At 36.5% G+C, this 26952-nt stretch overlaps 1 protein-coding gene across 1 annotated transcript in view; it reads left to right on the top strand.

The window, feature by feature from the left end:
• Positions 1 to 2187: 2187 nt before the first annotated feature.
• Positions 2188 to 26952, top strand: part of KLHL4 (kelch like family member 4) — a 67154-nt gene continuing 42389 nt past the window's right edge. The window contains exon 1 of the mRNA XM_065846845.2: positions 2188 to 2346. The gene's annotated coding sequence lies outside the window, so the exon portion shown is untranslated. The remainder of the gene's footprint in view (positions 2347 to 26952) is intronic.

The raw sequence follows: 26952 nt of genomic DNA, 5'->3' as shown, positions 1-26952 counted from the left end.
TTCCTTAAGTCAGAATCCAAAAGCTTACTCAGTTTTTCCTAGCAAATATAAAGACTATGTTAAAAAATAACCAAAATATATAACCTCCAGAAGGTGAGAGTTTAATAAAACTCTATTCTGCTTTGAGACTTAAATATAAGTTGATATCAAATGAAGGAAGGCACAATCAAATTTTCCAGATTTCTGGAAGACCAAAATTTGAAGGAAAAAAAAAATCAACAGAATTTAGATATCTAAATCCTCATTCCCAAACTCAGTAACACATGGAATTAACAGAAACAATAAGAAGGAATTTATGTTATTGATTCCGATGCAACAGGAAGGAATCTAAGATCGTGGTGGATTATTCATTCTTTTCCAATGTAGCATGTAGTTCAGAACAGTATTTACAGAAATTTTCATTCTTTGTTATCACTGTTGGCTCCTGACTTCAAAAGTAAAGAATGAAATAATCTCCATATTTAAATAAATGAAAACTGAGGGAGATGGACCACATAGCCAGCCACACCAATTTCCAGGGATTTTCTGTTGCAAAATTCAGTTTTCACACGAAGCTTTAAAAGGAAAGATGGAAAGGATTCCTCACCTCTCTAGGCTTTTGGATGCAATTTTAGGAAAAAACAATTTTATGTTCCAGTAAGCATTTATAGTCCATTTTTGTGTCTAATAATCTGGCACCCTAAGTCTGACAAATGGTTACCTGCTTTTCTTTTTCGCTATTTGCTTCACAGAAAGCAGAAATGAGATCCAAGGCTGTATGCATCTTTCTCACCTGGCTATGTTAATCCACAAGACATTTAAGTAAACAGATAAAAAACCAGCCAGAGATACACACAGTATTTGATCACATTTCTATTTAAATCACCTCAGCTTCTGAAAACAAACAAACAAACAAAACTACCACACTGTACATTACATAGTTCACCAGTCTTACAAGCCCTCATATAGGAAGCAAGGAAGATTACCATCATATTCTCATGGAAAAATTTAATCAAGAGTGGTAATGCTAGAATTTCCACAGCTCAGATGGTATTGAAGAGATCAAAACTAGTTGGATAAATTCTAACATAACTGTATCCTGTTGGAACATACTTCCAATCAAACTGGAAGCATGCAATAAAAAAATTAAGTGGTGTCCTGGTTTTGTTAAAAAACAAGTTTCTCTTTTAGTGAATTTTGCCCGTCAGCTAAAGCCTTCATATTAGCTGCATTTTCCTGGAGAACCTGACACATGTTTTGGTTAAACCTAGCAATGGAATGCAAACCTATTGATAAGCACGGGTGGACATCTCGCGAGAGAGGCAATGAGAAACCGGTGACCAAGAGACTGACCAACTGTGTATAACATTCCATTCACGTGAATACTTCAAGGCCTTTTTGCCTTTTCCTTTTTCCTCATGGCTGACATTAGGAGAGGACCTTGCTGGTTGTCCTTGCGAACTGAGGCCCAGTGAGAGACTGAATCCAGCTCCGGTTGGCTACAGAGTCTAATCCAGGACTTTGGGTGCTGGCTCTGCAGATGCTGAAACTTACAAGAGTGGTTTTGTATATTTTGTATTATTTTCTCTATTCTTATTAGTAGCATTAGTAAAACATCTTTAATTTTTCCAACTCTCTTCTCTCTGTCTTTCTTTTCCTCCCGATCGCCTGTCCTGAGTGGGAAGGGGGGAGAGGGAGGGGCTAAATTGTCACCTCGCAATCTTAACCCTCGACGAGTGGAATTTTCTTTCTGACATCATCCTGTTTCAGCATTTTCCAATTTAACTACCTCCATCATTAGTTCCAAAATCGCCACTGATTTTTTGATTTGGTATTATAGGATTACTTAAAAGACTAAACTAAAACTGAATTAAAATATAAGTTAAAATAAGTTAGTCCACAAAAAATAGTAAGGTAACACCTTCTGGAGCGATTTCTGAAATAATTATATTTAGATACCAGAGAATTTCCTGCAATCCTAAGTAACACACAATAGTAGTAGGCAGACACGACACAATCTTGAGGCTACATGTGCAGAAAGCAGAAAGTAGAGACCTCAGGAAATGATCCTTGGCAAAGGCGCTGTTCAATGGAGATGCTGGAGGAAGTTAAACGGAAAACATTTATCAGAAATTTCCGTCCAGAGAGGAGATATGCTGTTTTAGGGAAAAATACAAATATTACTCAGCAGACCAAGGCCAAAGGAAATAGGAAATGGGCTAGAGAGTTCTCTGAAGTCATATCACTGAAGTGTGAGAAAACATTCTCGTTTTTCTTTTATTTTAAAGCCTTCCACAACGCAAGATCCTTTTGCAGCATTGTGCCTCTAGCTGAAAGTTGGCTACTTCCAATTCACACTTCTTAAAGGTAGGAGAAAAAAGCTTAATTTGGTTCCTATCTTGACATATCATTTGCATGTTTATTATTTAAGGCTTTGGAATAACTCATAGGAAAACCACGAGCTTATCACGGAAACAATACTTCTTAGAAACTTTGTAACTGTTGACCATGCTGTTTTTTACCGCCTGCTGAGAAACACCAATGATTCAGTCAAAATCTTTTAAGAGCCTCTCTAGATAAAAGGGCAGAGGACACCTCTGTGACGGGTGTCACCTCTGTGTCCACTGGTGCTGGGACAAGGGGTGGAGCAGCCCTTTTGGTGGCCGATGCAGAGAAGAGGAAACATACTCCTCATCTGCAACACTAAACTTGCATGTGGGGAGAGAAAGAGATCTTGCTTTGAACTCAGCATTTTTAACCTCGAAATACTCGACTAAGGCACTAAAAATCAAGAATGCCCAAATTACAATGGTGTATTTTAAGAATATATAGATTATGGTCAACTTCCAAAGAAATTCAACCTCATTAATTATTTAAATTATAGGTAATAAATCTGCTTGCATGAGTGAAAACAAAATATGTGCTTACTAACATGTAACTATTGATATTTTTATCATAATATTATTGGTCAAATGAACACAACAGTAAGTTCTCAAAGGTAAAAATTAATGCTAGAAATCATAGCTGTTGCAATTAGAGTCGCATTATCTTTAGGACTCTGGTATCCTTGAGTTATTATTCCATAAAACATTACTAAAAATTGTATTAATGCCCTCAATTTGACAGGTGTTTTCCAGGTTTATATGAAAACACAGTAGGAAAGAGAGAGAAGTACATTACATGGAATATTCACACTATTTAATTACAGACACCAATAATATGAAATAAAACTCTCTAGATACCTCAGCAGAAAAAGTGAGGCTGCTCCAGAGAGTGATTTAAGGCAATTAAATTATTCCAGTTGTTCTGAATTGCACTCAAAGACTCATAAAGCTAGGCAAAATGAATATGTCCTGCAATGTCTGATATGGAGAGTAGATAAGAAATAGCAAGCCAGGAAGAAGTAACACACTAGAAAAATAATCAGTATGATTACAATCTTGCACTCCATTGGGTCTTGTCTTCGGATAACTCTCTCTTGCCTCCATTGTTCATGTTCCTATCTTTTCCCTCACGCTACTTTCTGGTTTAAACTACAATACCATGTGTTCCTCACCATTTCCTTAAATATAACAACAATAAATAAATGACTTCAACAAGGAGGATTCAACTAGACAGTGTACACACATGCTTAAATGTTCACAGCACTTCTGAAGTAGGCTTTAATTTATTGTATACAAACAGAGGAAGTGGATCTTTATAAAGCATCTCCTCAGTGAGGAAAAAGCAGTTCAAATGTATCTCATTCATAAAGTGTGATAACATCAAGAATATTAAAATGACCATGGTTAATGCAGGTAAGTGTGACAGTAAAATAGTGGGAATGCAACAGAATTGAAGAGCAAGACACAAGTAGAGAGCAATTTACACTTGGTTTTGTTGAAGGGAGAAGGACAAAGAAATTACATAAATTAGTTAGGAGATAAGATCGTATCGGACAGCATAAAAGATGTTCTCAGTAGCTTTGTTTTTATTTCTGTAATTCATTATTTTTCACTTGGTGTTACTGGGAGGCCTGTGAGAGGTTCCCTGAGTCAGATGGCCGGATCTCTGCATGTGTCCCTGGCTCCAAGACACACGTCCTGGTGGCATCTCCTAAGCAGAACTGAGAACTGTGCGGTCTCAAACCTGCCCACTGTGCACACGGGGGGACTGGCTGGAGTGTTACAGCACTGACTTGTTTTCCAAGTGTTCCTTTCAAAGGAAACCCAAGCTCACAATGGAGTGGGGCACAGTGGGATTTCCTCCCATGCGGAAGCAGGATGCAGCAGACCATGCCCGGAGAGCATCGAGAACTGTTCAACAGTTCGAGCTGAGCCTGTGTTGCCAATACATTCCAGAGTTCCACCACATCCATAAATGCAAAGGTTGCTGAAGTAATCTGTATAATGCACTTTATTTTTATTAATAGAGAAGTCAAATAGAGGAGGAGGAGTTAAAAAAAGATAAATACTTTATACATGAATAAAGTAATCAAGTTATCTCCAAGTTTTATGATGTTTATATATAATTAGATAGTTCTATGTTTGTTTTTTTTTTTTTTTTAAACCCTGGATATCTTACAGCTATGTAGGTAGTGATGACAGCTAACTGTTCATATGCCCATGTGAAGTGAGATGCCAGATTCAGATCAGTTTCTCTAGGAGAGTTCATTTAAAAAAAACCCACCACCTTGCTGGTATTGTCAATAAAAAGCACTAAACTTGCCTAATTCTCTTATGCTGACCAACATTGGATGAGGTTTGGGGAACAAGTTTGGGAATATCAAAGGGATGAGGAAGTTTGTAATCCCCTTACTTGTCCTATAAATACTCCAAGGATAACCATAAGGTTCAATTGTGAGAACCACCAGACTGGTGGTTTGTTTTTAAACAGTTCATTTTTTCTATAGTTAATTTTTGTAAATATGTTGTACCACCTAGTGAAAAACACATGATGTATTTTTGTTTTTCAGTCATGGGATTAAGAAAGAGATTTGTCTATTTTTGTTACAATCTGAACAATTTCAGACTGTAACAAGAATATATTGCCTGTAGTCACACTTAGAACTTCACTATCCAAAAACTAACAAAAAAATTCCCCTCAGAAAACACTCAGCATAGAGCAAGATAATGCTTCATTTTAAGTATTGGTTTCTGCAAATACCGTATGTAATAAGTCTTCTGTATTCATATGAGCACCCTGAGGCAGGAAAACAAGAACTGAGTAAACATGTGTCTCCAGCTCTTGGGGAACTGACCATTTGCCATTTGGAAAATGCCAGTGAACACAATCCCAGCCATGCAAAGCAAGGTCCCTTAACACTGTTCTGACAAGACATAGTTGATTTAAACCCAGATGAAGTCAAACATGCAGTCTGTAAATACAGAAGGTCAAAAAAGCCAGTGATGCCAAGATATGTGAAACAACTGAATCCACAGATGTTCGTTTTGGAGAACAAGAAAGAAGTTACTTCTGTGGTACACAAGACATTAGTAGTCTCTACATAAAAGACATACATGTGACATACAGCTGTTATAAAATTACCAGTTAAACTCCTTTTACAATATGGTGCTATCCTATACTAGTACTAAATAAACAACCCAGAAAACATCATCCTAAAACCACATAATCTAAACTGTGCAACATTTGCATGTTTGCTCAGGAAAGGAACAGGATTGTCTACTTCTCTTTCTCTTCAGAAAATATCAAGCCTTTATGTAAAATCTTGTTTATTACATGCTGGATAATTATCTTGTCAAATAATAAGACAGTCTCAATTTTGTTCCATTAGTTGAAGATACTATAAAATTATGGAAGATGTCCAAGGAATAATAGCATCTAGTAACACCACCCCTTGGAGGAGTTTTTTGCCTTTTTTTTTTTTTTCCCTCTCTGTCTCTCTCTGCTGCATATTCACTGTAGAGAATTTTTAGACAGAAAGGTTTCCACATTTAGTTCACAGACTGAAGTGTAAATACCCAGGAGGGGAAATCATTTCCATCAAAGTCTATATGTCATATTATATTTATAACCAGATCCAAGTGTATGATGATTGGTATAACACAGTCTAGATCAGGCTTACTGAACAAGGTCAATGGGATGGAAGAATTGTCATCCCTCTCACTTTCTCTTACCACAGAATATATATGTGCATCTGTTATAGCAGCAGATAGTCTGGTTGACACTGTCATTTTTCCCTGTATGCAAATCCAACATAACACCTTCTCTCAAACACTCTGGAGCGTATACTACAAATAACTCTGTACTATAAATAACCTGCAAAAATATACGCCAAAACAATTTCACTATCTTAAGGCAGCAGTCTGCTTAGTTTTGATGAAACTAGGAATTCTTAAATATACAACATTCTCTGAACTGAGCAGTGGGTTGATTTCACTCTGTAACTCAATTTAAAGATGACTACTGTTCGATCAGTACAAATAAAATAAGCAGATAAAGGATGATTAAAGATTACAGCATTTTAAGGGCTCTTTGTAAACTTTACTGTTAAACAATAACAATATTCATAAATCAGTGATTCCATAAGTCACTGAGAAATGGATAAACTCCATTAACTCTGGCAGTCCTGAAGGTCTTGTTTCTTCAGGCAGCCCTGGGTAGTCACAGTGTATTTAATGGATCCTTGCAATTACATGTGTAAAAATCTTGAATCACAGAATAATTCAGGCTTGGAGGGTCCTCTGGAGGTCCTAGTCCACCTAACCCAACCTTTCCGTTAAAGCAAGGTCTGCTATGAAAACAACTGGAATTAAGTTTTAATAAAATGAAATATAGAAAGACATATGAAAATAACAACAAAAAGATGACTTTGCAGTAGATATATAGACATCAGATTTTCAGTTAGCAACCTTCATAATCTCTGGCACACATTTAACAAAATTAGGGAGAAGAATGCTTTCTCCAAAAAGACTGAAGACTTTTTTTTTTTTTTTTTCCCTATGTATTTGTACAGTTTATGGGCATGAGAATTGCAAAAGAGAACAAACAGTCTACCCAGTTTTCAGTCTTAGAGAGGAAAGCAATGTGGTATCACATGGTTGAGACAGGTATGGAGACTTATACCTCTTCGTGACTTATCTCAGAAGCTATCAGCAATGTGATTTATCAATATTGTAGAAAATAGCTAGAAAGAATCATATTTTAGATGTGGGCTGAACAGGTTGATTGAAATTTCTACTAGACTGAAATGCTCTCCCTGTTCTCTGAACTCCCTCAGGTCATGTGTTTGAGGGAACAAAACCGTTAGTGATTCTCACAGGCAACCTGGCACACCAGGATTTGCTGTGGCTTTATTGTCTGATACGGTTAGATACAAAGGAACATCAAACCCTCCACCCCTCAGCAAAATCCAAAGAGGAAAGCAAACTGCACTGCAAATAATATTTCAGGTTTTAGTTTAAGGCAGAAGTGTCATATTCATTTTCACCAGGGGCCACATCAGCCTTGCAGTGGCCTTCAAAATGAAAAAATTGTCCATGTTCCATTTGCTCATGTTGACTTCATCCACATCTGAGTAACTCAAAGTGCTTTTTCATTTTATGTACATAACTCTTCAGTGGGACCTCAGGTTAAACATATCTGAATGCTTTGTGAGGTGAAAATAACTGTTTATTTCATCTTCCCTGTTTAGTTAAAATAGTTCCTTTTTCTCAGCATTCCACTAACTGCTTTTCATTCAGACTCCTTCCCACCCCACTGGCTCATGACCTGGTCATTCCAAATCACTCAGGATGTCACTTCCCTCGCCATGCTTGGCTGCAGCACTGGAACATCTTCAAATTTATTGTCTTTCTCCATTTACCTGTCTCATTCTCTCTGTTTTGTAGAATGTTTCCTCCTTTCCAGCTGCTCCTCAATAGGAACATGGAGCTTGCACAGGAGCAGAGAAACAGTAGTGAGGTGGGACAGGAACCTCACATTGTCTGCACACTTCACAGTTTTACAAACTCCTGACAATGGTAAAACCATTTGGTGTGACTGAAACGAACGGAGATAATGAGAGGAATTGGCAATGCGTATCTATGTGACAGTGTTAGTAAGAAGAAATACTGTAAAGTTGAGTAGAGGTAGAAAACATTTTACTCAGTTATTTTGAGTTATTATTATTATGAGTTATTCTAAGTTATTCCTATTTGGTTGTTTATTCATTTTTTAAGGAGTGCAGTCTTTCAGTAAATGTTAAGTAAGAATTTGAATATATCGCTCAATTTCCTAAGTGTATATCCAGTACAAAACCTTTATTAAAGAAAGAAAAAGCTACACGGCTTTAGAGAACAGCAGATCAAAGCTGTTGAATAGTGTCTTAATAAGAGAACTGGGATTGCTTTCCAAAGGCCAGCCTTAATCCTTTCATATAAAATTCATATATGGAAGTAAACTCAGGCCATGCTTCAAATAAGTTATTTCAGCAATTAAGTTATGATGTCTAACTTGAGTATTTGTCTAAAAATACTAAGCACATGACCATAAAAAGCTTAGAACTGAGTTCCTTTAAATCCTACGGCATTATGGAGCATTATTTGAGATAGTCAGAAAAAAAGGGCCTTGAAAATGAATGTATTATTGCTGACACAGTTTGACAGATATTTTTTGTTTAATATACCAGCTTTACATAATTAATTTTTGAACTGTGACTTTCCTGTACTACAAAAGCTGTACACAAAATGAGATCTCTAGCTATGCATAGTGCAAAAGCTCATTTATTCAGTCAAAAACATTTTCAAGACTTACACATAAAGACATCATGGTGGAACTGGAAAACATATGCAATAAACCCACTATCTGCCTCTATTTCTGTTCCTAGTAGCATAAAATCTCTTGCGAGAACAGAGATCAAATACAGAAAATGTGCCATGATGTAACCTATTAAAGATACTAAATGCTTTGACAGTAAGTTACGAACAATTATCCTTGGTTCTTGGATACTTTTTTCATGCTGTATGTATGTGCAGAATTAAACTGATCTTCCACTGCTTTTCACTATCTGCAATTATTTGACACCCAGGCTCCTTTATCTATAGATTCATCCCATTGAGAATTTAGCTGGTGTTATTTAGTCAATTATGTTGATAAAATTTTACTGGTAAAATGTCTCATCTCGGAATTTTGAAAGTTGGTCTTAGTATGTGCTTATTCTCTGGAAGGTAAAGAGCAAAATCCTTTTAACAGCCTTTGGTACTTGATTCTATGTATCCAAAGTCAGATAAAAATGATACTAATTGAGAGAAGATAAAAATGTAGCTGTGTTTCCTTATTTGAAAAAAGACATAAGTAGAAGCAATCTATTTCGTACAAAATTTACTTCGTCACTATATTTTAAAGTTTGGAAACATCTTCATGAGGAAGGGAGATATTTAAGACCTGTATTGTTTAAATAGACACTGGCAATTATTTTGCTGGTATCTGTTACTGAACTGCTAACAGAGAATGAGTTTCCAAGAGGAATCAAATAGTTGGAGGCCTTATTTGAAATTGTAAGAAATAAAAAGCCAGTCATTTAAGGATTCTATAAAATCTCCCTCCATGTAAATGTAACAGTGATTTTTCTTTTAAATATATTTTGTTTCAACCAGTATTTCCTAGATAAGAAATAATGATTACATATATTTAATCTGTTTCATTCATCTGCTCCTATAGCTAATTTCTCCTTCAGCTTTTTAATTGACTGTCAGTACTTTTCATGCTGTGGGAAGCATTAAGTCACAACAGATTCATAAATGTTACAACCAACCGTATTTTGAGAGGGACCAGTAGGGCTGTTATTGTCATTATCATTATTATTATGTTGTAGTGGCAAAAGAGCTAGCTTATCTTTAAATGGATTTGTTCAGCTTGGAAAACTCATTGTTTAGAAACAACCTATTTTAATGTCTTTGTGAAACATAAAGCAGACCCAGGAAAGAGCAGCATTCTTGTGAAACCATTACCGTGTGTCCCACGGTTCCCCTCATCTCGTTTGTGCCCTGCTCCGAAATTCATCACCATCACCCAGAATTAATGTGCTCTGTTCTGCTGAACTCACAACACAATATGCTGCACACAAAGCTCTGTGAACAGCTCGTGGCTGAGCTACAATAATCAATCCAGCCTTTCAGCTGCTCCGCATTTGTGGCATAAACACGACCTGACTGTCCCCTCGCCCTTGCTTTACCAAAGGATTGTTGAGCATTGATACAACAATAACTTCTAAACCTCAGCCTGCTCCTTGGAGATATTTTTCCCTAAAACGTGCTCCTGCTTTTCTGTGAGCTGTCGGGGTTTCGGTTCTGCCTCCAACCTGGCCTATTTTTAAAAGCCAAGCAGAAGTCTGTGTCTCATGCTTCGGCAGACCTTTGTGTTTTCTCAAGTCACTGCTGCCCAAGTGTCCTGTCTCCAGCAGGCTGCCCAACCGCTTCCTGACAGCTTGTTTGGAAGAATTCTCTACTTCCTCCAATTTTTTCTCAGCACCTTAGTAGATTTATTTCTTAACTGATTGCATTACCGTGTAATACAGGCACTTCAAGCAACAAAAGGCATAGTCTAATTAGAAAGACTTATTTTCCCCAAAATCTTATATGACAAACAGTATTACTGTGCTGAAGGAAAGTACAAACCTGGCAACAACTTACCTACAACTTATTATCCATCTAGCATTATACTCCTTTGAACTTAGAATAATTAACCTAAAATGTGGTAGAATAGCCTGCAATTTCTATTATATTTTCATAATAGAACTCATATTTGGGGGAAAAAATGCTCAAAATGCAATATATATCTATTTCACTTATACAAAGGACTTCTAGAAACTAAGACAAGCTTTTGTCTTTGTTTAAAAGGCATTTGTATTATTTAAAAAACATCAACAGCTACAATATAATTTTAATGTGTTTTAAAAAAACCCTCCAAGTTGATCTCACAGATTTTCTTATTGAGAGCATCACCTAATTCTCAAGAAACTGGGCTTTTAAAAAGGGTACACTTATTAAGACAAAGCCTCTGCAGGTTATTCTAGTGAAATGCACAGTACAGCTAAAATCTGTGTTTAACTGCTACTGGAATTAAACCAAGAGTACAGTTTGCTTCGCTGTTGCAAATAGTAACAAATGGGTACAAGAGATGTATTCTTTTTTTTTTTTTTTTTTTTTTCATTTTATCTCTCTTTTATCCATCTGAAAATGAAATGTCCACCTCTGGTCTTTTTCTTTAGAACATTCTGGGCTAGTGACACAATTTCTCCTTAAACACTAATGACTTTGTAAAATATTTCAGTACAACAAATGCTGCAGAATGGGCTTTATGACAACCAAGGGAAAACCCAGAGCCATTCGGTCATTACATCTCCCAGAGGACTCCTGTCCACTGTTTCTGTCAGCCTCAACCTCAGCAAACATTCAGCTGCCCTGCCAGGGGGTGGGCAGAGCTGCAAATGGAGTTCCAGGAAACCCCCGTTCCAGAAATGCTGAAACAGAGGAACCTCCATTGACAGATAAAGACCCAAATAACCATGGTTTTGGGATTTCTAGGACTATTAATGCTGTTGGTGCTGTTATCAGGATTAGCAATGCTTCCACCTGGTTTGCTTTGCACTCTCAGGATTGAAGGAATGGTAGTAAAGGCAAAATTAATTTTATTCAGCCAGAAATATCCTCCCCAAAATCCCAGAAAATACCCTCTTCAAGGACAGAGAATCTGACATTTTCTGCTGGTGCCTAGCTTAAACAAAGTCACGTAGGAATGCTTTGGTCTGGGAACAGACATGGCAACAGACCCAGCTAAATCTGCCCTCGCTATTAGGGATCTGTCAGGCTAAATGAATGCCAGACCATAAGCTTACTAGATGAATGGCTACAGAAAACCCTAGTGATTGAATAAAAAACATATCTCAGAGAGCAAAAGAACTGTTCCCTAGACTGTTTTTGTCACCTGTCCATCTTCATATGAGAAAAAAAAAGGATACTGGTGAATGGGAAAGGCTGTGACAAGCAAGCAAGAATGAGACCTGTGAGTATAGGACTGCTAAAAGCAAGAGTGAGAATTGGTTTTGATTGGGACCTTGAAGTATTTCTTGAATGAGATCCATATGAAAATTCGAAAATATGAGTCTTGCAAGCCATAAGCTACAAACCTAATTCCCTTCCAAAGGATCTGGTAATGACAACAGTAACTAGGATTATCATCCTGACATCAGTTGAAATCAGATCTCTTTACAACACAGAAGAGATTAATAGTTTGCAGCAGCACAGTAATTTCTAAACCCCTTCTCTAATTTACATAAAGCAATTAATATTCTGAAAGAATGTTGTCTAGTATATTGGTGGAAATATAATTAACAAAATCAACACAGCATTTACATCAGTATTTGTTTTGATAAACAACAAAATATGCTGAAGAAAATGTTTTTGGAATAAATTGGTATTTGTTTTTTCATGGATGGCATGAGTTGGCCTAAAAGCTTGATTATCATTCAGGATTTTAATTGCAGCCATAGCAACGAATGCTTGCAAATTCCAACAATAGCTGTCGAGTTTCTTAATCACTCTTCCCTCATTGTAGGGAATATATTCTGAAAATTATTTGCTGTTTAAATAGCAGTTCACCCTATAGTGCAAAAAATATGCTTGGCAGAAAATTTCTTGGCAGTGTTTGACTCAGTCTTAAAGGTCTTTTCCAACCTAAACAATTCTATGATTCTATTCTATGATTCTAAATCCCCCAGGAAGATCAATAAAATTTTAACCCCAAGGGACTTGAATCAGGCTGACTAGCAGATAAACTACAGATGATGCTCAGAACCAAAACCAATTCAGTATGAAAAACTAAATTTAACTTTAAAAACTTCGTAAACATAATACCTCTAAAATTCTATCTGCTTTAAGCTCTATGGAGCATCAGTGGTTGCCTACTCTTGAAAAGCAAAAAAAGCCTCTCTCATTGTCTACACAATAGGAACATGCTTTCTGAACCCATCAAAAAACTCTAATGTATTTTAGGTCATAATTTCCCTTCTTTCCAAATACAGCAAACTGATCAATGTGAGTACTGATTCTGTTTTTAGAAGTAATACATCTGAACATGAAATACATAGGCTTGTATTTCCATGAACCTGCAAGGTCTCAATAAGGCATGAAAAAAATAAACTCTAACTGTGCATTAGGGAATGGAGTGTGATAGATAAGATTTGATAACTACTGGTGTTTGTGAGCATGCTTAATGCAAGGATAAAATGAGTAATCGAGCAGAAATTGAGATGCATGATAGATAACAACAGGTAAGAAAACATAGGAAATTAAGAGTGTGTCTTGGCTTCGCTGGCTTCTCAATGAAAAGTAAGACTTGGAATGCTGTTCGTCAGTGACAGTATAATTCTTGCTACTTCAGACACAACATCAGATAAATGTATTTCCATGGTAAACCCAACGACAAATCAGGTTCTGCTGTTTTTTAAAGCCTACCTAGGCCTTTCCTTTAAAAATACTCTGAAAAAATCCTGCCATATTAAGTACAGGTTTTAATGATACTTAATACTGGCATCTATATACTTTTCACGACTATGAAAAGAAAAAGAGTTGTTTTCAGTGCTACGATGCCACATATGGGACAAAAGGCTGTATTAATTTGCTACCAAGTGATTTTGGGAGCACCTTAGAACAGCCAAACAGACAAAACCAAGGAGAAGTGGTTTTGTTCTGGGCTCTTTTACAAAACTCTATTGCCCTCCACTCCCAGCTACAGGGTTAACATTTGTTATTTCTTTTTCAGCTTTGTCCTGTACTCTCTGTTGACATTATAGGCAGTCAACAGAAAGATGTTTTTACTTTGTCAGGCATCTTTCCTAAATGTGTATTAATGTCAATTTCTATTTAGACATTTGTTTTGAAGAAATCAATAGCTTTTACATTTTTACTCTGAATGATATTATTGTATTTAAAAATGTCAAAAACTCAAGAAGTCACTGCAACATAATTAGATCATTTCTAAATGTCAATAGTCATCAGTGCTTCAGAAAATATGGACCGGTACAGCTACCACAGTTCTAAGTGCTAATCTTTTTTTCTAGTAATTGATTACCAAATAAGTTTCCTTTGGTTATAGGAATTGCTAATCTAGAAACACATTTACAAATCACCTTCTTTGGCATGGAGGCATTCAAACACACTTGCTCAAATTAAATACGTAAATAAGAACCCAGGACAACTGTATTCTTAGTTTGTCCCTTGACTTTCATGTGAACGGCATTAGGTTCTAATAACTTTTAAATAAAAAAACCCTGATGGTCACAGCTTCTAGGTTTATTAAGATGAAATTATTCCTCCTGAAATACAAGATCTGCTTCTTCTACTTACAGCCAATATTTAATTTTTGTACTTTTCAGCAAGTTCTCACTCTCTCATGTGTGTAAATGAAATACTGCTTACAAATGTAATTGAATTAACAATAAATTCTCATCAAATAAAAATTTACCTTTAGTCAGACTTCAGAAGAGAGGCCTTAGTAGAAAAGCAAAGTTGAACACTTGCTCTGAAGTACATGAGGTTCTCACTCAAAGTGCTATTTTCTCGCCTATCTGAAACTCAGGATTCTCTACTGCAAAGAAAAATGGTTGAAATGAGTCTACCTAAATCCTACTGTAGCACTATGAACCTCATTTATAATATTTTCATTTTAATTTAAAACATGTTCCTGAAGAAAAAAAATCCCTCCCAGTTTTGCTAAGACTGTGATGTTTCTTTCACCATGTATTACTGAAACTGAATAGCCTGCAGATGCATCATAATGAACAGCAGCTCTACACAATCTATCTCCAGGCTGTCCAACAAGGTGACACTGAATGACTTTAATTTTAAGTTGTATAAAATTGTCTTACTGAGCTCTAAGGTATGAACCAGGTCATGTTTTGACAGGTTATTTAACAGGCTTTGTTAACTTCACAGGCAGTTTTATCTTTGACCATAAAGCAATGTAATGGGAGTCTACCAGTTCCAGAAGGAAGAAAATGACTGAAAAAATGATATAAGAAATAATAAAAAAGCATACACTATAAAAAGAAAGAAAAAAAGGCATTTTCCAAAATAAATAATTTCAAGTTCACACTTTACCTTTTGCAACAGCTGTAACATTCAACACAATTTGCTGAACACTCTTGTTATTCTAGGGCACGTACCCATGACTGTGTCATAATTTTCCTAATTAAAGAGAAATAGATTTCTGAGTCATATCCAAAGAGGGAATGCAGTCCTGTTAATACACCCACACGTGCACATGTGTTGGAAAGTCTGTCACTCTAAACCAGTCTTTTATCTAATTCTCACATGGCTAAACATCTCAAATCTCTGTCTGTATTTCTTTTTTGAGAATTCCTCTTTAGCCCTTAGTTCAATATTTCATATCGTCTTGAAGAGCAACCTTGAACATTTTCTTTTATGGAAGGTTTTGTATTCTGTATATGACTTAAACAGGAGATTCAAGATTGATTTTTTTTTCTTTTTTCTTTTTTTTAAAAAAAGACATCACCAGAAAAACTACTCTATAGCTAAATTAATCCAAAAAGTATGTTTCGATTGTGCAAAAGGCAGTATTAAAGGAAAAGTTTGCTAAAAAGAAGGGGATAAACATGGAGCTATCTCCATCAGATAAGCAGTATATGAAAGAATATCAGTAAGAAGTAGTACACTGCAGCACAAAATATTAGACTTAAATGCTCAGCCCTGTAATTACTCTTTGTGATTAAAAAACTTTGCTAAAAATTCTTAAAACATAACTATGCAGTTAGCCTGTGTATTTTGATTTACTCTCTAGTAATGTTTCAGAGTTTATGAGAATTTTCCCTAAATGTTTCATGCAAATATAACAATAGGTATATATACACACACACAAATATATATACAAAAGATATTCCTGTGCATATGTTCTCGAAGTTGTCTTGCTTTCATTGTAGACACAGCATGGGGATTACTGCAAAAATATCACTGGATATGGGGAAAAAATAGGTATAGCTATCAAAATAAATGAAAAAGAAGAAACCTCACTTCAATTTTATTACCAGAGAGTGTTAATTTCACACAGTGATTCTTTAGGAAGATCAAGAAGAAATTTGTGCAGTTCACTTACTGTTTTAAGATTGAAGTTCCCTACAAATTTAAAATATTGCTTTGTACACAATGTTAATGTTTTGGAACAGCTCAGTGGTTTTCATTATCTATTAAAGACATCAGGACTTTCAAACGAGGTGATTTTTAACCTGTCTCCCAGGAAGGAAGAATCTTGTACTCAGAACACAGTAAACGTAACATCCATGTTTGTAGGTACAGTGCCCAGAAATATTTCACTAAAAACAACCCCTAAAATCCAGACCAGAATAGGAAAAGTAGAACTTGCGCCTGCTTTTCATACAAACCGAGGTGGTGAAGGTATTCCCCCCAGGTGTGATGACCTATTCTAGGTTGTTCTTAGACTGATGCAAAGCTGTCTTGCTTGGAAAGGGCTGTAAATTATCATCAGATGTTATCATCATCAGATTACAGACTGCTCTGGGGTAAATGGGATTCATCGTTCTGCAGCCAGATCATCACCCAGTCAGGTGCATTAAATGGACCAAGAGAGAAGCAAGGCTTAGAGTCTTAGGTTGGTCTCCTTCTGTATGAAAGGTGCACTTTACAATCCAAATAATATTGGGAATAGGTCTTATCTGAAATGAGGCGGATAACAGCTTCCAAAGAACTGCCGCCTTTATAGAAAAATGAGACAGAACAGCAAGAAACATTTACTAAGTGTACTCTAAATCAGCAAAGCGGGATGGAATGGCAGTTAGCAAGTGTTTGTTTTTTTCAAATATAATGATTTCTCCGTGCTGTATAGCTTCAGAAAACTTACAACATAACTGTTTAAATAATTGATCAATTTGCAAAAAATATATTGACCTTTCTCAGCTAAACAATTCGTTTCCCAAAACAGGAATAGATTTTTTTAAACTAAGTATCAACGTATCATACAAAAGGCTGAATCAAAGTAATAACAACCTGGTAGATTCATATAGAATATTACAGAAATATTACAGAAAAAAGCGGGTCGAGTCCCAACGCTTAACATCAATTTACATAATTTGTGCAATTTCCACTCCAAAAGCTCAGTTTCATTGAGCAGAGTAAGACTTATTAAGTACCCTCAGGTATGAGAAACTTGGGAAATAACTGAGGCTAGTATGAAAAGCTACAAAGAAATCATATGCAACATTTCATATGACTGAGCATCAGTGTTCAAATCCCCCTGCAGCCATTGCCATACGCTATCCAAGTGTCACGATGAACTTGTACACAAATGTTAATTAGAAATTTCTTGGCAGTTTTAAGAACAGGAAGAGTTTAGTGAGCTCTGACAAACACTCTGGTGAGCCACATGTCCTTTTCCTAGCATGGCTGACTGAATTAATATTTACGCAAATGCAGCTACAGAAGGAACCCTGATTTGGTTCAAATTTATACCACCTTTTTCATGCACTAAAGTTCAGATGCAACTTGAAGTGTCACACACAGTTATATTAGGCTGCATATGTGGCTGATACACCTTAAAATAATTTTATATTCATTTCAAAAATATCCATGCCAACCTGTTAGGAAATAACTTTGACAGTATTGCAGTCCTGTTTACCATGAACTTGTAGGAAGCATCATCCATGTGACTGAACAAAGTCATTTACAACAAGCTGAGCTCAGCAACTTCACTGTCACCATAGAGAAAGTCAGGTAACCACTGCCAACTCCGCACTAACTCAAATAGGGACTTATTCCCAGTTACCAAAGTTAAATACAAACATTCTTCCAACTTAGATTTTCAAAATACATAAGCACAACTTGAACAGTGCTTTGCCAATACTTTCCACACATCAACACTTTGTACATTTCTGTATAACCCGTCCATTTTAACTTCTGTCTTGGTATCATCGAATTTCATTCACTACGCCAGAGAAAGACATTCCTCTTGAGTAGTCCCATGACTGCTAATTAGTCAGTTCACTAATATCAGTAAAGATAGAAGTTGAATATCTGCCCAGTTCCAAGTCTTGTCTACAATTAAGTCGGTCTGTGGAGGAGATGTTACGCACTGCACTGGGTCCATCTTCTCAGCAGCCTATATCCACATCTGCTTACTGTCCCCACTGTCACCTGGATACCAACCACCACCACTGGGAAAGGAAAGAGCTTCCAGCTAATCAAAGAGACTACAAATCCCAACAGTCACTTCACCTATGAGTCTCTCTTGCTCACTGAAGTGAAGACTGTAAAACGCAGAGATAGGGAGCAGCTCAGAGAGCTCTAAGCTGCAGGATCTGTCACCTGTTTGTAGCACCTTTCAGTCACTCTGTCCTAATCTTCTGTGGCATGGTAATGTATTTAGAAAAATCGGTGTCTGCCTGCTGTGTAATCTGGCCTATAATAAGAAAGCTTGGCAAGTAATATTTGCTTATATTCTGGAAAAAAATACTTTAAAAAAAAAAAAAGAAAAATATTATATAATAATATTTTTGAGGATATAAAGACTCTTAGCATTTCAGTTCTAATCTCATAACAAAAATCACAACCATTTATAGGTCACGTCCACATTTGGATGTAAAAATATTTAAAAGAAAGCAATGAGAACAAAGAACATACATTTCCATTAAATTTCGAAGTATCATGTGCCATAAGTTTTAGTATGTCTCCTGCTCACACATTTTCTCATACAGAGGAGCAGCACTTTGAGCCATGTCATCTAGAGAAATCTAAATTAACAGGTCAATGGATGTGTTATTAATACATAACACGTCAATATAGTATCACTGGTACAACCAAAACCAATGGACTCCTAAAGACTGCATGGAGAGGAAAAAAAACAAACGTCAGTATCTGTGATTTTAAACAATGGCTGAGTATGTCTGAAAAACTTGAAAATACTGCTGTGTTTTTTTTCTTCTGCTTACATACTGTATATATTTCTTCACAGATGCACTTAATTGACTGGAACAATTCTACTTGGCTTCAGTGATTTTATAATTTGTCATAACCACCTCACTAACTGTTGAGGAGACAGACTTCTTCCCCACACTGCCGAAACAATCCTGTGAAATATGGTTTGGTTTAATTAAAGTATAATTAATACCTTGAATTTTAATTACTTTTGCTGTGATATGGATATGAAAATATTCTTCTGCCAGAATAATACATTTAATATGAAATGGACATGCTTAGTATTAATACCCATTCTTTATTAACTTCAGTAATGAGTTCCTTTGATGGAACAGGCAGCATTTGGAAAAAAAAAAATCCCACAAACCTACAGCTTTTCTGCCTGTCAGACTATAAATGTAGTTGCTGAAAAATGGAACTTATTCATTTTACATGGCTTGCAAAAATAAAACTGAAATCTGTTTTTTGAATGCTAGAGGCTATCTATTAGATATTTCTTTTTATCTAGTGATGTGACTTGGAAAAAATATTTCGTGGTTAACAGGCGAAGAATGTTGAGTGACACGTTGACATCAAAATATTTTTGCTAGATGTACATGCTTTAAATTTTAAATCTGTTCTGGAGGGATGTGAGAAGGGAAATTCCCTACTGAATTACATACAGAGCACTTTTTCTTTAGAGTAGTAATCCCATGTCAATCTTTTAACATTATCTCAACACGAGATACAATTTTAGCTTAAGTAGTTAATTTAGGTTTTTTATTGGCTAAATTTCATGGCTCAAAATTCCTTTTGTAAATGGGAAAATATGGTATTTCTACTACTTTAAATGAGTACAGAGTATATGAAGGATTTCTGACACAATCTCCTCTGTACTAAATCAATGACCTGAAAAAAGCTGTGCTGTTGTTGCCACCACCTTCCTTTCCTTCTTGTCATACATTTGTTTCCATTTATGCCTCCTTGGGATTCCTTCACTTACTCCCAGAGGAGAAGGCTTAGCAAGCAGAACTGAAACAAATTCAAACAGTGACTCGAAATGTTAATTCCCCTCAGGTTGAGAATGAAATACCAACATATGCAAAAAAAAAAAAAAAAAAATCTTACACATACAGAAAAACAGAACTACAAACATATGCAGTGGCATATGCCTTAAAATGAACAATATAGTTCTTTTAAATATTGTGATGTTTTTAGTTTTTGAAGGCAGAAAAACATATTAACTAGCAGTAATATCATTAAAAATCTGGCAAACTAAGTTATCAAATGTTAAATATTGAAATTATTACAAATGTGATTTATAACATGCCAGCCCTTGGCTTCTATTTTGGCTGCTTTATTTAGTGTACGGAGCCCTCTGGGTCAGCTGGAAATTCCCATGATGTTGGGTAAGACTCAAAAGCCTGCTGTGACAGAAGCGATGGGACTCCTCTGCTCAGCACCATTTAATTAGAGCTAAGGTATATCTCTATACCTTAGAAGTACAGAAAATTCGATTTTCAAGATATCTTCCAGAGCACGATGTCAGAAAAAAATCAACAAACAAATCTTTTTTTTTTTCCCCAGATTTTGTGTTTCCTGCAGAATGAAGGACAGAAAACTAAAACTACACTTAAACACATTCGACAATGAGTGCTCATCACTATGGTTTTTAGCTTCCAAGTAACAGAAGTAAATTGGGAATGAAATTCAGGTGGAATCAATGTTTCATTTATTTTAAATTGTTCAAAACTGTGAAATCAAATAAAATTTCCCATCCCTCCTACTAGTGCAGTACTTGTACATAAAAGCAAATGTTTTGTTTCAATTTCTTGTAAACAGCACCTATAATCAAAGAAATTCTGCCAGTAATCCACATTTGATATCTCCTCTGCTTCGATCTCAAATACACAACATAGCACTTTCTCAGCCTTAAAAAGTGAGCTTCTATTAAGTTTGAAAGATAAATTCTCAAAATTAGTCCTCCACCTACAGATCACTCATAAAGTTACTGTAACATATTGAAATTTATATATATATATATAAACATATATGAAAGTAAAAGTGTTATGTAATAGATAATATATTGTTTATATAAATTATCTAATATACATGACACATACATAAATATTTCAGCTTATTAGATGTAGAACAGGAAAGTCAAACAATTGAAAAAAGGTAGATTCTTACTGGTAACCTAAGTGACTCCTCTGTTAACCTTGTATTATGGATGCACCATAAAAAGCTTAATGTCAGGAGAGGTGTGATATTTTATTAAATGCTGCCAATATGAACTAGATCATGAGATAAATAACAAAAAAATTTGTTTAAATATGAACTAAACCTTGTTCATTTCATACCATCAAGTGGGAAAAAAAAATCCAAACTAAAAAAAAAGTTGTTTTTTCTTGCTGCCAGCGAGAAAATGTTGTTGGAAGCTTTGATGCTTGTGGCACATCATATCAGTCATCATTAATTTGAATGAAACTGTTGGGTTTGCATTACTTGACATGCATTTCTAGTTGGGGCTTATTTTCTGTGCACATTTTGACAAGCATATCGCAGTACAAGTATTTCAAAACAAAGAACCAGTTTAGGATGCAGTCAGAGCAGTAAGGTATTTGGGGGTAACAACCTCTTTACACACAAGTCTGGAAGCTGGAATGCCAAAATAGATACAAGTATCTATAACAAACATACATACGGAAAACAGTTATTGAGATTCAGAAACCTGAAGATGTAAGCACAAGTAATGTAATTAATTCTGTATATTTTAGGTTTTTTTGATGACCAGCACTGTACTTATTTGTGAAAAAACACAACAAAGAATCGATGCTGAGTCCAGCATCGCTGCAGTACCCTGGGGTCTGCGCTAGTGCTGTACTACAGTGTGACTACTGCTGCTATTATCCTGAAATGCTGACAAAATTATCCCTTCGTTTGGCTAATAAGATGGGGTTGGTGTCAGCCATAGGAATATTTTGGAAGGCAGACTGTAGATCTTCCTGTTTTCTCTGAAGTCAACCCAAAGATCTCCTTTTACTCTGAACTGAAGATCTGCAGTACCTGGTCTGAGGACAACTCTGTTGGAATGGGATGCCAGTCAACTGTACTTCCTTAAGGACAGCACTTCCCAGCCTCATCCAGGTCACTATTCTCAATTAAGAACATGTGAAGATGACAGCACCCTAAATTCAGATGCAATTCTAGAACAAAATGCTGAAGGATCTTTCTAACTTAAAATGTCTGTGAACCACTCACCCAATAGTTTAACCGATATAAAGAAAATTCACTATCAAGATAGAGTGTGTTCTTTTTTCTTTTTAGTATTTTATTTTCCAGATAGGTGTTCCTATTCTCAAATCACAAATCTATTTTTGGAAGGCCCTGCTGAACTGTTTCAGGACAGAACATATAATACCCTCTAAGGTTGCCTTCAGCATTCAACTGTGGATAAACTGGCAGGAGGTTCAGTAATACAGTGCGAGATAATGGGTTGCCGTGGCAACTCTGCTGCCTGCTGCCAAATTTTGGAGCTCAGGTTTAAAAGCTGATCTCGGACCAAGGTCTTTTCCAAAAAAAAATCCAAGCCCTTATTAACGAAAAGCAAACACACAACCATATTCCTCTCAAAAAAATCCATCCCACATAAAAGGAGGCAGTCCTTTCTTGGTCACTTACTGCAGTACTATTCCCCCAGCTCTTCTGACCACAGTATTGCCTTCTCATATTGAAATGCTGTATTGCTATTATGAATTTGCCTGACTTAAAAATCAAGCATACAATACTTATACACTTCTATTCAAGCATGTAGAAGATAGAGATGCCATTTCTCAGGCAAGTAGCAGAGTTTAGAAGGCAATTCTTTTACTGTGGCTTTTCAGAGCACCGTTTTCACTGTATTTGAACCTTAGAACAGCTCAGAATAGACTTTTCCAATTTAACTAATTTTTCAGTTTCCTAGAAGTTCTTAAAAAGTGGTAGAAATGGTTACCTTAAAGTTATGGAACTTAGGGGAGTGTGAAAAGACTCTAAACCTATCCAATAAATTTATTATAATAATACAGAAGGTAAGGCAATAATGAGTTAAATTTATAACAGGGCTTGAAAGTCACAAAATGCAGGACTAGCACAATTCTAGCATTATATTCTCACTGTTAATAATTTGAATTTGGGTTTGCATGTCCCAGCTCTAAGTTCTCAAACAGATAATATAGATTTAAACCGCATTGCAACAAAAAACCCCTCAACAATCTGCAACAACTCAAAAACCCTACAGAGAGAAAGAATGACAGGAGATACAGTACATAAGGGTATTTTTCTTAAGAATGTCAGTCTCTTTCTACTGTGTCTTCAAAAAGGATCCACACTTGGAATGAGCTAAAAGTAAGAGATGCAGTTTAACAATCACTGGCAGTTCAGATAAGAAAGATCTTCATCATCTTCAAAATTCCTCTCGGTGATGGATACGCCTATGGATTTTCTCAAACTGTTCACTGTCAAGCAAATGCAATAATCCCTACATCAACTGGCCAGGCATCAGCAGAGCAGAATTTCAATCCACATGGTCTGCTTTGCACATCTTGCTTTTTCAGCCTAGAAACGAGACGCCTGCAGAACGCCTTTGCACTGCTCAGCACTTCGAGAATCCTGCACTGCAGACCAGGATCATGTCTTAGTTGTGATAAGTAAAGAAGGCAGTTTGTATTCTCCAAAAAGAGAAACACAAATCAAAATGAACGTGGTGACAAGTCTGCAAAAAGTGTGCTCTACTTCGTTCACTAGGCTTCCCAAAAGCAAAAATATATGGATTCTGAACCCAGCATTTGCTCTTGCCTATTTTTCTCTTTCAGAACATGTTGGGTCTATATCACTAGGATTTTTCTCTGCAGATAACATCACGATACCAAAGTCATGGGGTGGACTACAAATATTAATACATTCAATTTAGTCACAACAGTGACTAAAGAGTGGTGAAATCCTAGAAAATATGAGGGAGTTGCCTTTAACAGCTTCATGTTGTGGTACATAAAGCCTTCTGCAGAAGTTTTAGATTGCTGGGATCTGTTTGCTGCAAAAGCAATGTAATGGGGACACAAATCATAAAGCACAACGGGTCTGGCTGATTCATGCATAAAATATAAATCAGATTGCCTCACAAAGTATTTTTAAAGAAGTATCTTGGTGAAATACCTTGTTCTGGGTGGTTTATTATACAAATAACATTGACTAAAAGCAGAACAGTTGTTTTGTTTCATTTCTTTCTGCACTAAGTGCAGGCACTATTATACATATTTTCCTAAAGCCAACTGAATCTCCTTCATCAGTTATAAAAAAATCCCTTTCAAACTATTTAAATCATTAACATCCCTGATTCACTGTTGTGTAATGCTTTACACAATGGTCTTATTTCTACTTCCTATAATTATATAACTGCACATCTGCAAATGTGTATATTGTTAACAGATTGTGGCAACACATTTGAATCTCTAGAGGAAAGTTAAGGATAATGTTCCACACACACAAGCAGTACAAAAGAGGACTTTTTAAGACTCACATTAGTTTCTCTGCAGGAATTTATAGAAATTATCCTGTCTTTAATACCTTAGTAAAAATCTTAAGTACTTATAAATTCTAATGACATATTGGTGTCCACACGTTTCACTGGTTCCCACACGTTTTTGAGCATGTAAGAGCTTTGTAGATCCAGATCAGAGAAGACATGACTTAAAACCTCCCAGAATATATTCTCGAGGTCAAGCAAAAAAGTCTGTGGAACACCGTTCTCGAAATTAATTCCAGATAAGAGATCACGAGGAGTTTTAGCAGTTTCATTCACATTTCAAAGCAAAATAATAGAAGCACAAAATAATACCTGCTTTGCTTTTGTGGTCCTGACCATAAGACAGTGAAAAAACATCTCAGAACCACTACAGCTATCCTCAATGTAGGTAGTTAACTACCTGAATCATTTAATAGTTGATGAAAACACATACAGGCTTTGAGTTCCTGCTCTCTCACATTTAATACTGACTTTAAATCAGGGTGTTTACAGAACTGTGTTTCCTATTGGCATCAGCCATCTACTCCGCCCTGGTGAGACCCCATCTGGAATATTGTGTCCAGTTCTGGGCCCCTCAGTTCAAGAAGGACAGGGAACTGCTGGAGAGGGTCCAGCGTAGGGCAACAAAGATGATTAAGGGAGTGGAGCATCTCCCTTATGAAGAAAGGCTGAGGGAGCTGGGGCTCTTTAGTTTGGAGAAGAGGAGACTGAGGGGTGACCTTATTAATGTTTATAAATATATAAAGGGTGAGTGCCATGAGGATGGAGTCAGGCTCTTCTCAGTGGCAAACAATGATAGGACAAGGGGCAATGGGATCAAGCTGGAACACAAGAGGTTCCACTTAAATTTGAGAAAGAACTTCTTCTCAGTGAGGGTAACAGAGCACTGGAACAGGCTGCCCAGGGAGGTTGTGGAGTCTCCTTCCCTGGAGACATTCAAAGCCCGCCTGGACACCTTCCTGTGCGACCTCACCTAGGCGTTCCTGCTCCAGCAGGGGGATTGGACTGGATGATCTTTTGGGGTCCCTTCCAATCCCAAACATACTGTGATACTGTGATACTGTGATAAACAGCCTGACAAGCTTGCCTGACATTTTTCCATTTGACTAAAAAATGATGGCACTTGTGGGGTTTTTTTTATAATAGGAGAAATTTAATCAGATGAATTTATTGGCAACAGGATTTTCTGAAATACAAAGTTGTATCAGACAAATATATACTAATCAAAGAAAAGCTATGGAGAATTATTTAAGTACCATATTTTAAAAACAAAAATTTAGGTAGCTTAACAGTTGCACTAATTTGTTTTGTTTCATCACATTGTTCCCCAGTAAATCAAATATCTTGTGTCCGAAACCACTTCCACTAAAGTCAGCCTACCCGACGCCCTCATCAAACTGTACTGATGAGACAGAAATATTGCATACTGTCTTTTGAAATTTTCTTCTACTCAGGGGTGTATTCTTGCTCAGTATTGATTACACAGTGAAATAGAGAGGAGAAGGATTGGCTTTGACATGTAAATGTGGTTTGGGGACATGAACACTTTTTGGTTTAGTCAATACCCTATCTGTCCCAAGATACTTTCTTCCTGGATGAGACAGATATATGAACATGGACAATGGTCAGGCCAAATTCATTATTGAGGCCATCTGCTCTCTGGTGCCTGCTTTAATGAGAGAAGAGTCTCAGAGAACATAGAGGAAATTTATATATTGTAAAGCAAAGACAATAGCACACTACTTTTCTAAAAAAATCATAAAAATATTTCTGAAGGGGTTCTTAGAGCCTTAGATCAAAGATCCTGAAAAAACACCCGGTACATATTATCATTGTAACTTTTAGACCAATACTGTGACATTCTTTGTCAGAAAAATCCCGATTTCTTAAACAGATTGCTTTTGCTTATTAGGAATTTAAGCATTTCTTATCTGTAGCTGGACAATCTCACAGGCCACATTTTGTACCTACATAAGGAGACATGTGAGAAAATTAAACCTGCCACAAATACTTAAAAATAACAAGAAGGACAACAGGAAGAGCTTTTTCAAATACATGGCAGATAAAACTAACACCAGAGGCAATGTAGGCCCACTGATGAATGAGGTGGGTGCCCTGATGACAGAAGATACAGAGAAGGCAGAGTTACTGAATACCTTCTTTGTCTGTGTCTACTCTGCCAAAAACTGTCCTGAGGAGCCCCGCACCCCTGAGGCCCCAGAGGAAGGCAGGACAATGGAGGTGTTTGCCTTAGTTGATGAGGACTGGGTTAGGGAACAATTAGGCAATCTGGACATTCATAAATCCATGGGTCCAGATGGGATGCACCCACGGGTGCTGAGGGAGCTGGCTGAGGTCATTGCTGGACCACTCTCCATCATCTTTGCGAAGTCTTGGGAAATGAGAGAGGTGTCTGAGGACTGGAGGAAAGCAAATGTCACTCCAGTCTTCAAAAAGGGCAAGAAGGAGGACCCGGGTAACTACAGATCAGTCAGCCTCACCTCCATCCCT

The sequence above is a fragment of the Patagioenas fasciata genome, chromosome 11, assembly GCF_037038585.1.
Source record: "Patagioenas fasciata isolate bPatFas1 chromosome 11, bPatFas1.hap1, whole genome shotgun sequence".
Taxonomy (NCBI): domain Eukaryota; kingdom Metazoa; phylum Chordata; class Aves; order Columbiformes; family Columbidae; genus Patagioenas; species Patagioenas fasciata.
The sequence above is the reverse complement of the archived record's forward strand: the minus strand, read 5'-3'. Positions and strand labels throughout refer to the sequence as shown.